The sequence below is a fragment of the Podarcis cretensis genome, assembly GCF_951804945.1.
Source record: "Podarcis cretensis genome assembly, chromosome: 15".
Classification (NCBI taxonomy): Eukaryota; Metazoa; Chordata; class Lepidosauria; order Squamata; family Lacertidae; genus Podarcis; species Podarcis cretensis.
In genome coordinates this window covers 8,740,794-8,758,109 of record NC_137185.1, presented here as the reverse complement: position 1 = coordinate 8,758,109, position 17,316 = coordinate 8,740,794, and positions in this window count along the sequence as shown.

The window sequence follows — 17,316 nt, the reverse complement described above, 5'->3', positions numbered from 1 at the left end:
CAGCGGTCGACCATTTCCACCTCATTTGTGATTTACCAGGGCGGCATCTATCTTTAATAGGAATGTCTACTTTTTGGTGTTAATGGTTGGTTGAATCACTGCTACAATAACACACGAATGTTTTGTTGGTTTATAGCAGATTAGGGACTAGGCAACCCCAGGGAGAGTACAAATGAATGAATCCAAGCAATCCTAAACTGCTCTAAGTACATCGTACGTACTGAATAATGAGCTGTCGTCTTAAGTCGACGCAATCCCTCGAGGCATTGGTTGCTGCCCCGATAATCTGGCAGATTTGTCCTACTCCTCCGTTGTCCCTGCTCAATTGAATTAGGCGGCTTAGGTAGGACTCGCCATGCTCTCCCTACCCAAGGGGAAAAGTGTGAGCTGCATTAAAACTCGGCACCTGCGTAGATTCTGCGAGCTGTGCGGAAAGCTTGTTGATTCTCAAGTGTCAAAGGCTGACGCCCTCAATGTTTGCTTGTATCGTTCAAGGAAAGGGGAAGGGGGTTGCGCAAGGTGATGGATGTGTCAGAGGTCATAGGCGAGGTCATGGATGTGTCAGAGGTCACGGGCGAGGTCACAGAGGTATCCTAACAGGAGCTGTTGGCCCCAGCTTCTGTGGAAAGTCTCACGCAAAGGGGTTTTTTTTAGCCACAACCGGAAGATCTTGAACACGAAAGATCGGGAGAAACAGAGTTTTGAAATAGAAGGGAGGCAATTGGCAAGTGAATGATTGAATCCACTTCCAGGGGCAAAACTCAAATTAGGGGATTGTCATGTGAATTCGGACCACCCCAAAATACAGTTTTTGAGTCCACACGATTGGGTCGACTACAAAGCCCAGTCAGGTGGCTGTTCTCTACCTTCGCTGGCAATTGATGTGTGGCAAAATTCTCTATGCCGCTTGATCGACTGATATTTATCCCTCCCTTATCAATACTATTGCTACCTTCTAGCAGCGAACACAGGTGGAGGGTGCCTGATGTTTGCAGAAGGACAATATAGATCAGTTCCAGGAGCACTAAGCCACTGACTCTTCCAGGTTTCTCTTTTTAATCCTCAATCAATCAATCAATCAATCAAATAAATAAATAAATATTGGGGATATTTTCTGCTGCACAGCATCAAAGCTTAGGGATGGAGGAGAAGTTTGGGTTCATTTGCCTTGAAAGGCAAAACCCACCTGATTTGTAGTTTCTGATACGATACGCAAACCCGAAACGCAGCCATCCTTTGAAAACGACGCTTCTTTGAGTTTTGCTATGCGGTTCTCTAGCCAGGTAATGTGTTCAAATTTTTTGAAATCAGCAACGCTACCCTAGACCAGGCTCTGGGTCATGGACACCAGGAAAAACCGCTGAAAAGTAGAAGAAGAGCTCAGCACCTTCTGAGGTCACCCGTTCCACTGTTGAACCAGCTCTTACCATCAGAAAGTTCTTCCTAATGTTTAGTCGGGATCCTTTCTTGACGCTTGAGCCCATTGTTCCATCTTCCCAAAGTTGGATGGGCTGGCTTGTGTTTTGATGTTCATTTTTTTAAAAAACAACAACAACAATAAAATATATTTTAAAAAGAAAAATAAATGCCAATTTGGGATTTTTGTGTGAAAATGGGAATTCCCCATCCCCCCTTGTTTGTAGCACCACAAAAACAGATGTCCTTTTTGTGACACCAGCCACTGCCCCTGGCTAATTTGGCTGCTGGGTTTTTTATTGGCTGGGATTGTTTAGCAGCCCGAAAATGTTTTCGTTTGCAAGTGAATGCAAAAACAAGAACATTCCTCGATGGGCGCATCAAACACTTGGTTCAAGCTGCACATAGCAGATGCATTCGTCGTTCACGGGGCCTTTTTCTGCGCTTATTATCAGCCAGCCTTTCAGCTTTCTTATTATTGGATTACATTCCCCACCCACCCACCTCCGGTATCTTACCTGCCCATCGCACGAGCTTTTTAATGAAGCTGTGTTAACTGATGTGCACCTGAGTCATCAAAAGCTCCCGTAAGCTGGCATTTTATCAAATGGGGTGGGGTGGAGGGACAAGCAAAAAAAGCAACCTCCCATACATACCAATTCTTTCACTCTTCTTGCACTTGGGAAAAACACAGCCTTATTTTTCTTGGCTAACTGTTCTGGTCTCAGGTTCCACCTCTACGGGGGATGTCAGGGGGAGGGCGGGGGGGCTTGGTTTTGTGAACCATCTTTAAAGATGAAAATGCAAATTTGAGACCGAAAGAGCTAATTGCCTTGCTTTTAGTAGCCGCTTGACAACTTAATGCTCAATATTTTTTTTTTAAAAAAACCCTTTTAGAACGTTTACAATTATCACAGTGGAGACAGAAAGTTTGGACAATAGCACTTCTGGAAAAACTGACCAAGGGTGTTAAAGCATTAGCTGGGGAAAAAGAGAAGAGGGCAACTTTCTAGTGACATGATTCCCTTTCATCACACACTCAGCAGAACATCATTAGCCTGGATAGCTAATAATAATAGTAGTAGTAGTAGTAGTAGTAGTAATAATAATAATAATAATAATAATAATAATAATAATAATAATATAACAATAACCAGTGCTTTTTTCTGGGGGTAAGACGGTGGCGCTGTGGTCTAAACCACAGAGCCTAGGGCTTGCCAATCAGAAGGTCGGCAGTTCAAATCCCCGCGACGGGGTAAGCTCCCATTGTTCAGTCCCAGCTCCTGCCAACCTAGCAGTTCGAAAGCATGTCAAAGTGCGAGTAGATAAATAGGTACCACTCTGGCGGGAAGGTAAACGCCATTTCCGTGTGCTGCTCTGGTTTCGCCAGAAGCGGCTTAGTCATGCTGGCTACATGACCCGGAAAAACTGTGGACAAAAAACCAGCTCCCTTGGCCAGTAAAGCGAGATGAGCGCCGCAACCCCAGAGTCTTTCGTGACTGGACTTAACTGTCAGGGGTCTTTTACCTTTTTTTTTTTACTCAAGGGTATGCAATACCAGAGGACGCAGGTGGCGCTGTGGGTTAAAGCCTCAGCGCCTAGGACTTGCCGATCGAAAGGTCGGCGGTTCGAATCCCTGCGGCGTGGTGCGCTCCCGCTGCTCGGTCCCAGCGCCTGCCAACCTAGCAGTTCGAAAGCACCTCCGGGTGCAAGTAGATAAATAGGGACCGCTTACCAGCGGGAAGGTAAACGGCGTTTCCGTGTGCGGCTCTGGCTCGCCAGAGCAGCGATGTCACGCTGGCCACGTGACCCGGAAGTGTCTCCGGACAGCGCTGGCCCCCGGCCTCTTAAGTGAGATGGGCGCACAACCCCAGAGTCTGTCAAGACTGGCCCGTACGGGCAGGGGTACCTTTACCTTTACCTATGCAATACCAGCACCGTTTTTCTAGAAGAAAAGTACTGATGATGATGATAATACACTAATTATATGCCACCCTTCTGACTGGGTTGCTCCAGCCACTGTGGACGGCTTCTAACAAAAGTTTACATTCCAGGTCCAGCAGGTGCCATTCTTAGAATCATAGAATTGTATTGTTGGAAGGGACCCTGAGGATCATCTAGTCCAACCCCCTGCAATGCAGGAATATGCAGCTGTCCCATACGGGGACTGAACCTGCAACCTTGGCGAAATCACATTCTAGGCAGGTGACTCCGCCATCCACGCAGCCTGCCCGATCTAGACCTCGTGAGCTCCGGCAAGGTGGCCCTTCACATTCTGGTTACCCAGATTGTGAGGCTCAACATGTTTCATAGAATCCTGGAATTGTAGAGTCGGAAGGGACCCCGAGGGTCATCTAGTCCAGCCCCCTTTCAATGCAAGAATCTGAAGGTAGGTCCTTGACCTTGTTGCGCAACAGAAACCAAAGGGCCTGCAGGAAGCCACGTGGGGCTGTGGGTGTGGCAGTTGCCTGCTCTGGTGTTGCTTTCGCTTTTGAGTGGAAAAGCCAAGTGATGATGCTTCGGACAAGTGGCGTTTACTCAGAACCTCTGGGAATTCCCCCCAGCAACCCAGCCGGAAAGTAATTTCTCCCCACACCTTTTTGTTTGGAGAGACGATGACTCCTTCCAATCCACGAAGCTTTGGGGTTGTGTAATTTTTTATATAACGCTGCTTTCCACTGCATCTGTGGCTTGGATCTGGAAGGCTTCTCAGAACTCTGGCATTTTTTTCAGGCAATGGAAAAGGACAGGAGGAAGAGCCCTGCTGCTGGATCACAACAATGACCCGCCTGGCCCAGCTTCCTGGACTGGGGCAAGCACTAACTAGGCCTTGGGAAGGAGCAGGGGGGGTCTTTAGGACCCTGTCAGAGCCTCCCACCTCCTTCCCAATGCCCAGCACCTTGTTCACCAAGACATCCCCTTGGGCTCAGCGCATATTTCATGCGCATCACTTGCACAGCCCTAAATCTGCCCCTGATGTATCTTCGAGCTCTTGCTTGCCTAGGTGTGTGAGTTATAACTTTTTGACTTAAAAAAACAACAAACCCAATTTCCTATACAGTGGTACCTCTAGATATGAACGGGATCCGTTCTGGAGCCCCAGTCGCATCTAGAAGCAAATGTAACTAGTGATGGCACGTCTGCGCACACATGTGTTGCTTTTTGCCACTTCTGTGCATGCGCATGACGTCATTTTGAGCGTCTGCGCACGCACAAGCGGTGAAACCCGGAAGTAACGTGCTCCGTTACTTCCGGGTTGTCGCGGAGTGCAACTTGAGCGCGCTCAACACGAAGCGCATTCAACCCGAGGTATGACTGTATCCTAAAGGGATGAACTTTTGCTTAGAACAGGGGTCAGCAAACCTTTTCAGCAGGGGGCCGGTCCACTGTCCCTCAGACTTTGTGGGGGGCCGGACTATATTTTTTGGGGGGAAATGAACAAATTCCTACGCCTCACAAATAACCCAGAGATGCATTTTAAATAAAAGGACACATTCTACTCATGTAAAAACACGCTGATTCCTGGATCGTCCACAGGCCAGATTTAGAAGAAGATTGGGCCGGATCCGGCCCCCAGGCCTTAGTTTGCCTACCCATGGCTTAGACACACTGAAAAAGGGACTAAGTTGAGAAAGAAGGTCACCCCGAAATGAAAATTGGGAACCATCGTATCTGTAACATTTCTGCTTACTGTAACTGACTTCAAGACCTTGTCAGAAATATTGAAACCTTACAAAAAGGCCTTGGGTTCAGGAGAAGCACTGGAAACAAGAGCCATCCGCCCTCCAGATACCAAGAAGTTAATCAGTGCACAGAACATGCAATCAAAGATTTTATGGTGCTTGCAGCAGAAGCAAAGACAAACTGCAACCTCGATTTATTCTAAGCAATAAGAAGTGATGTACAACATTTTGTACAGTACAAAAAAAACTGTACAAGTATTATAAAATTTGCAAGCTCTAATCTTCCTGCATTATAACACATAGCTATAATTGTTATGTATAATTACATAATACATTATGCTGTTGCATATACAAGAACTGATTTATTGATTTTGGGATGAGCTTTTTCCCAAAGATTTTGAAATGACGGTTCATTGCTTTTAGGCAAATGTTCATCTAATCTAAGCTATAGCAACATGAGGTTGCAAAAAAGGTATATCCCTAGCAAGTAAATTAACACTTGTCACCCCACTCCTTTACTCCTGCCCCCTCCCCATCATGTGGCCCTCATAATGTTACCCAGAAGGGAATTGAGCAGAAAGAAAGATTACCTGCTCCTGTTCCAGACCTTGATCATGCCCCCTCTTTACAGTGGTACCTTGGGTTAAGTACTTAATTCGTTCCAGAGGTCCGTTCTTAACCTGAAACTGTTCTTAACCTGAAGCACCACTTTAGCTAATGGGGCCTCCTGATGCCCATGCACCGCTGGAGCACAATTTCTGCTCTCATCCTGAAGCAAAGTTCTTAACCTGAAGCACTATTTCTGGGTTAGCGGAGTCTGTAACCTGAAGCATATATAACCTGAAGTGTATGTAACCTGAGGTACCACTGTACTTGCCTTTTCCTCTAAAGGCCCAGATGTTGTAAACTTTCCTCGTAGGGGAATCATTCCACCCCCTTGATTGTTTTGGGTGCCCTTTCCTGAACTTCTTCTACCTCTGCAATATCCGTAATGAAGCAAGGCATCCAGAACCCTAGGACAGACCATTTGTGTGGTGTAGTGGTTAAGAGCGGTAGACTCGTAATCTGGGGAACCGGGTTCGCTTCCCCTCTCCTCCACATGCAGCTGCTGGGTGACCTTGGTCCAGTCACACTTCTTTGAAGTCTCTCAGCCTCACTCATGTCACAGAGTGTTTGTTGTGGGGGAGGAAGGGAAAGGAGAATGTTAGATGGTTTGAGACTCCTTAAAGGGAGTGAAAGGTGGGATATCAAATCCAAACTCTTTCTCTTCATAGCCTGTACTGGCTACTTTGGTGGGCTGCGTCTCCTGGGGGGGGGGGTCCAAGGGGGAGCCAGCCAGCTAGCCAGCCAGCCAGGAAGGGCTTTCCTATCTCCTGCAATTAGAGATGTTGAGAACTGTTCCTGGGTTATTCCGCATGCCGAGCATGTGCTCTGCCACTGAGCTAGGACGTGGCCCCTCCTTCTTTTGAACGTGCAGACAGAGGTTCGGATGGGTTTTCCAAGCTGAGTCAACACAATGACCGGCACCCCCATCAAAGGAAGAAAGTGAGTTTCATTTTTTTGGTCCAACCCCCCCCCCCCGCCATCCTGAGTCAATGTTGCTTTTAAGACGAGCTTTGATCCTCTAAATAAAATAAATGGGTTCTTGTTGGTGCATACTTGAAAATACCCTTTTGGAGTCCCAAAGGGAAGGCTAGGATTAGTAGACGTGAGACAAGTCATGGTTATGAAAGCAAGAGTTGTCAGAGGAATAACCCGCTTGATGCCAGATATTATTTCTGGTGATTTAGAACGCTGTTTTCTTTCCAAATCGACTTCATCTGCTGGAAAAAGCAAAGGTTGTTGCAAAAAAATTAAATCATCCATTTATAAATCTTAGAATTCCCGAGTGACACCAGGTACTGCCCGCTAGCAATAATTTTATGATGATCGACAGTTACCCCCCCCCCCAAAAATGGGGGAAGACATCTGCGAAATCGTAGTGTGAACCAGTAGCGAATGCGTAGCAAAAATATGTCTCATTGCTTAAGCTGCCAAAAGTGGAATTATCCCCCAAATAAGGGGGAGATATGAGGAGGCTTGGGTGGGGGTTAGAGGGGGAACGAAGTGAGCAGACGTGCAACACCCCCCCCCCACAAAATATCCCAGCTCAATGAGGATATAAAAATAGTAAACCAGATGAGCATGGTTCACATGGGTTCATTAATTTTGGTGGGTCTAGTTTGACTAACACTCATTCGTGCATGCATTAAATTTATTATTCCACCCTTCCTTCCAAGGGCAGCAAACCAGGTAAAGCAACACTAAAAGCATCTTTTTAAACACAATTCTGTTACAAATACAGACTGGGAAAGATATCTGCTTTAAAAAAGTTTACAGCAGGGGCCAACAAGACCACAGAGATGGCCCCCATCTAATATTCAAGGAAGGGGACTAGGGTTAGCGCCACGATGCTCAAGACCTGATTCCGTCACTGTGCGGAATGGACTTCCTGAAGAAGAAGAGTTTGGATTTGATATCCCGCTTTATCACTACCCTAAGGAGTCTCAAAGCGGCTAACAATCTCCTTTCCCTTCCTCCCCCACAACAAACACTCTGTGAGGTGAGTGGGGCTGAGAGACTTCAGAGAAGTATGACTAGCCCAAGGTCAGCTGCATGTGGAGGAGCGGAGATGAGAACCCAGTTCACCAGATTACGAGTCTACCACTCTTAACCACTACACCACACTGGCTCTCTAGAAAAGGTGGCAACTGTGGGAAGCTCTCGCCTGTAGAAAGCAGGGATCGATTGGGTACATAAGGGGTGAGACAATCGTTCAGGTGTCCTGGTTCCAAGCTGTCACGGACTGGCTAGATGCAGAGGAATGGGGAGGGGGAGGCACCAGGTAGAGAACCCCCAAGGGAAGAAGGCTCAAGGACAGGGGATTGGTGGTGGGACAATGAGGAGTGGTCAGAGGGAGAAGACTGGAAGGAGGAGGTGTTGGAAGCTGGAGAGTCAACAGGGCTTAATGAGCAGGGAGAGTTTGTGGCAGAGAGAAGTCCAGAAGAATAGACAGAAGCTGAAGCAGGAGAGGAAGGAGGCAGAGATGAGTCAGGTTGGGGAAGAGTGTCTGCACTACCTGCGGCAACAAGCTCCCCTCCCGCTGGTCTCCCACTACCAGGAGAGGCATGAAGAGGGTGGAGGAGAAATTAGCTCCATGTAGGCACAGTCTGTGGGACGCGGGTGGCGCTGTGGGTTAAACCACAGAGCCTAGGACTTGCCGATCAGAAGGTCGGCGGTTCGAATCCCCGCAACGGGGTGAGCTCCCATTGCTCGGTCCCTGCTCCTGCCAACTTAGCAGTTCGAAAGCACCTCAGAGTGCAAGTAGATAAATAGGTACCACTCCGGCGGGAAGTTAAACGGCGTTTCTGTGCGCTGCTCTGGTTCGCCAGAAGCGGCTTAGTCATGCTGGCCACATGACCCGGAAGCTGTACGCTTGCTCCCTCGGCCAAAAAAGCGAGATAAGCGCCGCAACCCCAGAGTCGGTCACGACTGGACCTAATGGTCAGGGGTCCCTTTACCTTTACCTAGGCGCAGTCTAAGATTGCTTGGGGAAAACCCTGGAGAGGAGGGGACCTAGGCAGCTGTGGAGAGGCAGAGACCTTCAGTCTCAGCAACTGCTTCATGGGGAAAATAGCTGCCGGAAATGAGTTGCTGTGCTCATTAGGCCAAACACTCCTGTGCAGATCCTGGTGTGTTTTTTTCTAATTAAGAGTTAAGTCCACTTACTCCGTGTGATTTACAGCTGGCTGTATCAGTTGTATCAGGTTTTGTACACCAAAACCAGTGTCTTCAACTCAGTCCAGTAGTGAATTGGCAGGCAATGCCAAGTCTCCTGCCATCATCATCATCATCATCACTGCCACCACTGAGCTTGCCTAGGCCATGAGAGATTTAGCCCAGGAGCTGAAGAAAAGGACATCTAACCCCACCCCAAACAAAGCCTTGAGTTGACATGCGATCACCTCTCAAGAACAAGCTGTATATTTCTCTCTGTTTTAAAAATCTTCTGCTCCAATGGTTCGTTGCCCCAAACGGGCTTCCTTGGTAAGCCGGCTGACAGCCCCGCTACCCCCAGCTAAGAAATGGCAGATGTTTCAGCGTCCATCATCTGTGAAATCAAATCATTAGGACCTTAGATTTCGCCTCATTGAGCCTCTCTTTGAGTCGAGGTGAGTCATCCCACAGGTGTTCCTCGCAATTTGCAACGCCAAAACAAAACACTGGGAAACCCCACCCCCAAAAGCAACTGTGTTTCTTTCGCCACCATAACCCCCTACTCATCTTCAGGGTGAGAACCCAAATCGTCAGCTGGCCACTTCCTCGTTGCTTACTGGGCGGGTGCAGAGCTTTTTCCTGGGTGGTGGAAAGTGGAGTAAAAGATGAGGAGGTGAACAGATGACTTTCCTTTCTACAGTCGGTCCCTCTCGAAAAAAAAAGCACGGATCCTGCCAAAAGAGGCACAAACACCCTCACCCAGACTGCAGCCAGGGTGCTAAGTGAGACACTCTGAACTTTTGACATAGACAGATTGAGCGTGGGCTGATCATGTGAGACAACCTTCCTTAAAATTTTCTCTCTTTAATTAATTTTTTTTAAAGCAAGTCTGTTCTCAGATAGCAAAGTGTGGCGGAAGTGACACCCGAAGCAGAGAGAGGAGATAGGATAAGGTTACCAGATTCCCCCCCCCCCCCCACTGAATCTGGGGACACTTTTCAACTTCAATGGATTTTGTAATGGGGACTGGTTTGTAAATCTGAGGACTATCCCCAGGAAATGGAGACATCTGGTAACCTTAAGTTAGGAACTGTTTCGGTTCCGTAATCCTTCAGGAATCGCAGGAGGAGTTGGTCAGAGGCCTTCGTTCCCCTTCAGCAGCCCTCATCTCTTAAAGAAGAAGAAGAAGAAGAGTTTGGATTTGACATCCCGCTTTATCACTACCCAAAGGAGTCTCAAAGTGGCTAACATTCTCCCTTCCCTTCCTCCCTCACAACAAACACTCTGTGAGGTGAGTGGGGCTGAGAGACTTCAGAGAAGTGTGACTAGCCCAAGGTCACCCAGCAGCTGCAGGTGGAGGAGCGGGGAATCGAACCCGGTTCACCAGATTACAAGTCCACCACTCTTAACCACTATACCACGCTGGCACACTATACCACGCTGGCACTAAAGGTCCTGCTGTCATCTGCAATATCCTGGCCGTCTACGAGAGATTCCACGTGGAATTATTATTGTATTATTGCCATGGGGAGAGGCCCTCTGGCGCTAGAGCCTGACAAGGGTGAGATAAAATAAATAAATAAAACAGAGCGTTTATGGTGCAAAGCCTTACAGGATTTCAGCAGGCAGCTGCAGGACCGGTACCTGTCGGAAATGAAGCAGTATGGCCACCTTGAAACTTTTGCACACGCTGTCGAAAGTGAGATCACGTAGCGCTGCCCCGATACCATTGTGAGCAAAAAGAGAGAGAGAGGAAACCACCACAATGAAATGGCAGGGGGCGGTGTGTCCCTTTTCGCCACTCGAGGCAAAACAGGAAGTGTTTTGGCACCAATCTCTGGCAAGATCTTGAATCTCACAAGAGCTCTTGCAAGAGATCTTGAGAGATTTTGGTGAGATCTTGCTGGAATTCACGTCAATGCCCACATTGCTTCTCTGGCAGTGGCGACAGGGTGGAGGGCACCCCCAGAAACACCCCCTCCCTCTGCCTCAAGGGCTTCAGCCTCATGGGTGGGCCTGGCCTGTAAAAGGGTCAAGTAACCCAAAGGAGCAGAGCAGAGTAACCTAGAGGGACGCGGGTGGCGCTGTGGGTTAAACCACAGAGCCTAGGACTTGCCGATCAGAAGGTCGGCGGTTCGAATCCCCACAACGAGGTGAGCTCCCATTGCTCGGTCCCTGCTCCTGCTAACCTAGCAGTTTGAAAGCATGTCAAAGTGCAAGTAGATAAATAGGTACCGCTCTGGCGGGAAGGTAAACGGCGTTTCTGTGCGCTGCTCTGGTTTGCCAGAAGCAGCTTAGTCATGCTGGCCACATGACCCGGAAGCTGTCTGTGGACAAACGCCGGCTCCCTCGGCCAGTAAAGCGAGAAGAGCGCCACAACCCCAGAGTCAGCCACGACTGGACCTATGGTCAGGGGTCCTTTTACCTTTAACCCAAAGGAGCACAGTAACTATGACAAAGGATCTGAGCCTCTGAGCATCTCACAACCAAAGATTGCTCTGGCTCTGCATTCCAGGTAGGAGCGATTTGTGAAGGGCCAAATACGATGAAAGCGTGTCAAGAAACAGATGGTGCTTTGGTCTCAGAGATGAGGACTGTGGGGGCTTTTGACCACTTCATCTTCCAGCAGGAACTGGTGTCCCCAGGACCCCCTGGTGGGGTGCAGGGCAGGGAGCCCAACCAGCGGGTGGCGCCAGAGGCAGTGACCAGGACAGCCAACTAAGTCTCATTTTGTCCCCATCCCTGCTGAGTTCTACAAACCATGTGCTATTGGTGAGCTAAATGTGCACTTAGTTAGTAAATGATAACATAAACAGTACTGAATTGTTAAATTTCATTTTTGAGCTGCAGAAGAAAAATTGGGACGTGTGGGAAGCCGGCTGTGATCTGCACATTGGTCCAAGAGGGGTGGATCAGGTGTGTTTGTGATGTGCCAGGATCCAATCATCTCTACCAAACTCGAATAGTGTTGCTGGCTTTATCCTACTCCCACCACCCAACTCCAACCCTTGCGTGTGTTCTGTGGGGCTGACTCCCATGCAAGACTCCTAGTCAATTTAGGATCGGAGGGAGCTCCCTTACATCTGTAGCTCAGTACACTGACTGGCAGCAATCAGTCAGTCTCCCAGCCCTGCCTAGAGATGTTATTGAGGATTGAAGCCGGGAGGTTCTGCGTGCAAGGAAGATGCTCAACACCTGAATGTTATAAGAATTCTAAGGTCTCGAATATAGAATAAATGTTCATAAATGTACAAGGCAAACACATGTACATAATAAGTATTTAAACCATGTGTCTGAAATAGTACAGGAGAGCAATCCTGAAGTCATTTTGACTCTCCCAAATTGACCTCAAATATTTCTCTGAAAGGAGGGAAGAAATGGGGAAAGCCTTCCCTTTGTCTTTTCCTTACAAATCCTGTCTTAAGGGCGTATTTGTGTATGAATAGGGTGAGCCTGTGACCTGGACTCAGGAACTAAACTATTAACCATCACAAAAGAATGGCCAGGCTGCCCAATCAGTGACCATTAACAGGTATCCTGGCAAACAGGATTTCTGCTGTAGACCACCTCCTTCTGTGACGTATATGATGTTTTGGGGGATGGTCACGGACTACAGGGTGGGCAACTTCAAAAGTCTATAAAAGGGCTTGCACACCATTGTTCTGTGTTCTCTCCTTCCTTCTGCGTGTGGTGAGTAGGGGACCCTGTTGCAACCGTTAATAAAGATCAGGCTTACTAGCCGCTTTACTTCTCAATATACTGTGTTTGGCCTCTGTTATTTTCTCCTACCGATAGGGAACCCACTTAAGGATTCTATACGGGCTCTTGGATACCCCATAAGTGAAAAGGAGCAGTTTTTTTTCTTATAACATGAGCAACGACCCTTCCTCTAAGTTTGCTCTGAGTTTTAATATGTTTGCTCTGAAAAGAAGCTGTCCACCCCAGTCTTTGCATTCCCTTCTTCTCCAAGTCTTGCAGAAAACCACCATTGGAATAACTAATGCATCTGAAGTGGATTATTTTTTTCTTTTCTTGCTGGGGGGGGAAATGTGCCAACTCATCTCCACCCATGATGACTTTCTGGAAAACTTTGAGGTGCGCCATGTGACTTCTGAACAAGCCTGCAATTCGGAGCACCTGAAAATGAAAACGAAAGCTCGTTTTTAAAAAGGCATCTGGAACTGGCGTTGCATTGTGAATTTCCTCAGACATTGCGTGCATCTTCACTTGCCCGTTTTCCTTGGCATACGTGCCAGCAGCCTGGCACTCAGCACTCCGGCCTGAGTTAATCATTTGTCACTCGTGGCAAAGACGGCAAGACCAGGCTCTGCCAAACACATAGAGTGAGGAACCACATAATGAACGGAGCCCCACAGAACTTTTTCAAAAGTCATAAAATTTATCCATAAAAAGTCATAAAATTTGTTTGTAACAAACAAACAAACAAACAAACAAACAAACAAACCTCAGAGCAGTTTACAAAAAGATAAAACCAGGAAAAAAATACATAAAAAGATAAAGGTAAAGGTAAAGGGACCCCTGACCATTAGGTCCAGTCGTGACCGACTCTGGGGTTGCGGTGTTCATCTCGCTTTATTGACCGAGGGAGCTGGCATACAGCTTCTGGGTCATGTGACCAGCATGACTAAGCCGCTTCTGGAGAACCAGAGCAGCGCACAGAAACACCGTTTACCTTCCCGCCGGAGCGGTACCTATTTATCTACTTGCACTTTGACGTGCTTTCAAACTGCTAGATTAGCAGGAGCAGGGACCGAGCAATGGGAGCTCACCCCGTCCCGGGGATTCGAACTGCCAACCTTCTGATCAGCAAGTCCTAGGCTCTGTGGTTTAACCCACAGCGCCACCCGCGTCCCCATAAAAACATATAGGAGGTTAAAATACAAAAAATCCACACAAGCATTTATAAGCACCTAGGCAGGCTTATCTAAACAAGGACATTTTTAGTAGGTGCCGAAAAGAGTACAGTGAAGTTGCCGGCTTCATATCTAGAGGCAGGGAGTTCCAGAGTCTAGGTGCCACCACACAAATAGATTATTACGAATGTGAAATGGTTATTCTGTGGCACCTGTATTAGTGCAACATGAGATGCGAAGTACAACATCACCTTTCAAACCAGTGGTGCCCAGTGCCCACTAAAGACTGGTTGGGGGCAAAGTTGGCACCAGAGCCAACGGCAGGCAGAGGGAGGCCCATTTTTCCAGAATTTGGCACCAAGGAACCTGGACTTCCCTAGTTGCTCTGAAAACTAGGGCTTCCTTCTTGCCTCATCATCAGTACGGCCTTGAGCGACTGAGTATATCATGACTTGCGGGGCTGTGTCCTTATTCTGCAGTCAACAAACTTATGTTTACAGGAGACAAGGCCGACCCTGGAGGCTTTGCTGCTAAAGGCAAAACAGGAAATACCAGCCCTGCCTCCTCCTCCATATGCCTGCCATGCGCCCATTGTTGTGCACCCACCCACTGCCACCTAGTGTGGACAATGGGCAGGCAATGGGCACATAGCAGAGTTAAAGGAGGAAAAGGCTAAGAAGTGCCGGCTGATGCCTGAATATTGACCACAGTGACCAACACCTTCCTTGCATCCCGTTTGGATTACTCTAATGCACTCTAAAAGCACAGACATCACCTTGCCAATAAAGGTCCGTATAGTTAAAGCTATGGTTTTCCCAGTAGTGATGTATGGAAGTGAGAGCTGGACCATAAAGAAGGCTGATTGCTGAAGAATTGATGCTTTTGAATTCTGGTGCTGGAGGAGACTCTTGAGAGCCCCCTGGACTGCAAGAAGATCAAACCTCTCCATTCTGAAGGAAATCAGCCCTGAGTGCTCACTGGAAGGACAGATCCTGAAGCTGAGGCTCCAATACTTTGGCCACCTCATGAGAAGAGAAGACTCCCTGGAAAAGACCTTGATGTTGGGAAAGATTGAGGATACAAGGAGAAGGGGACGACAGAGAACGAGATGGTTGGACAGTGTTCTTGAAGCTACCAGCATGAGTTTGACCAAACTGCAGGAGGCAGTGGAAGACATGAGTGCCTGGCGTGCTCTGGTCCATGGGGTCATGAAGAGTCGGACACGACTAAACGACTAAACAGCAATGCACTCTGCATAGGACTGCCTTTGAAAAGTGCTCAGAAACTTCAGCTGGCTCAAACAGCGCAGCCAGATTATCAACAGGGGCTGGTTATAGGGAGTAGGTGACCCCCCCCCCCGGTTGTAACAGCTGCACTGGGTACCAGTTTGTTTCTGGGCACAGTTCAAAGGGCTGGTTATCATCTACAAAGCCCTACATGGCTTAGGTCTAAGCTGGCTGAAATACCACATTTCCTCATATAAACCTGCCCAGGTTTTGAGATCTTCAGCAAAGACCCTTGTCTTGGTCCTGTTGTGTATTGAGTCAAAGGATTTTATATCTGTATTATTATTGTCTGTATTTGCATTAGGGTAAAGTAACTGCCTTTTGGTTCCAGAGGGTACAGCTACTATTGGTTCATTTAAGCTGCTGTATTTGGATCCTCTGTCTTATTGGTTGCCTCCAAAAGGCAGGACTGTGATTGCCTGTTATTGTTCCCTCCAAAATGTATCCCTTCTAGCTAGTTCCCTGTCCCTATAAATGTAGCTCTCCCCTCCTCAGGTCTTAGTCTTGTTGCTTTAATAAAGAAGTGTTACTAGAGAGCTGTCTCCAGCATATTATATCAAGAGAGCTGAAATCACAAACCCCACGTCACAACAGGTCCTGCCACCCTCACAGGCACGCTTGATGGGGATACAGAAGAGGGCCTTCTCGGTGGATGCTCCCTCCCTAGACTCTCTTAATCCTTCCCTAGAGAAGCCAGACTGGCTCCCTCCTTGCTGTCCTTCTGCTGGACTTCCTTATTCCTACAAGCTTTTGGGAACTGACTGCTTTTTGGGAACTGACTGCCGCAGTGCTCTTTTTATTGTAATTACTGGTTTGTTTTAAACAGGTGGTGTTAGTTTTAATTCTCCCAATGTTTAATGATTGATTATAATTATTGATTTTGTTATCTTTTCAGCGGCTCTTATTTTTTAATCTGTAAGCCATCTTGAGTCCCTGTCACGGAAAAAGATGTCGTGTAAATAAATTCATCATCACCATCAAATGCAGGAGGTGGTTCTGCCACCTCCCTCAGTGATCTGGAGCTTGCTGCCCAGAGACAACTTCCTCATCTCACCCTGGCAAGAGGGTTTCAAGGATCTACCAGGAATTTTAGGTTAGAGCAGTTAAGGCAGATTCATGGGCTCTGTCTCACCCTAGCTCAATAAATTCACCTTAATTATTTACAATTTTTGTTTAACCCGCAAGAAAGAAGGGCTTTTTTGCTGACTAGGTTCAATTCTAACCCTTCTAACCTCCTTTGGGGTAGTTTGTGGATATGGCAGAAGGAGATAGGATCTGCCCATGTGATGGCCACCTGATGGAAACTCTAGCTCACATGGCCCTTAAACGTAAAATGTATGATGCTCTCCGCCAACAATTTTTAGACCATCTATGTATTCCAACATGGAAACCAGAGACAGAGGTTATACACTTCTTATTACAGGGCAGAGATCAGGAGCTCACCAAGCCAGTAGCTACCGGTAAGTTCCTCTATTTGACTTTTTGTCGCCAAAGGACGCTACAGGATCCTGCCCTTGCTGGAGACCCACAGAGATGAAATTGATTGCTCGGCTCTTCTTCCCTTTGGCAAATGACTGTACTGTTGAAGTGGCAATGAGATTGCACTGGCTTATTTATTTTGAATGTTTGTAAGTGATGCCAATAAAGGTTTGATGATGATAATGAATCAATTCACTTAAAAAAAAGAAAGAATTGGACTTCTTGCGGTTTGGAAAGCAATGGGGAAATGCGTTGACAAATGTGAGGTGAACAAATGACTAATGGGAAAGTGTAAATTGGGATGGATGCAAGACAGATGTTCACTGTTGTGTAACCGTCCCACAAACAAACCAGAACAAATGCTCAGTACCAACTAGATACAGTCTAGCCTCCACCTACCTAGGAATGGAGGAGAAATTCAATTCAATAAGCACTTAAAGGCAAGCCAGCCTAATTTGCAGTTTCCAGAACAATCTGGATGAGACTCTTAATCTCAGGGTCGTGGGTTTGAGACCCATATTGGGCAAAAGATTCTTACGCTGCACAAGGGTTAGTCTAGATCTCCCTTGTGGTCCCTTTCACCTTTACAATTCTGTGATTCTAATGTTCTAATGTGATAAAAACACACAGCTATCCTTTGAAATTCACACATCTCTGAATTTTGCACCACAGCTCTCCTGCCAAGTGACAGGTACAAAAATGCATTATGTTATCTGTACCTATGCATTCATTAGTGAAAATGACAACAACAACAAAAACCGCTGCATTATATTACGTCGCTCTTCCAAAATATATTAAGCTTTGCCATTTCCTACTGCTGTA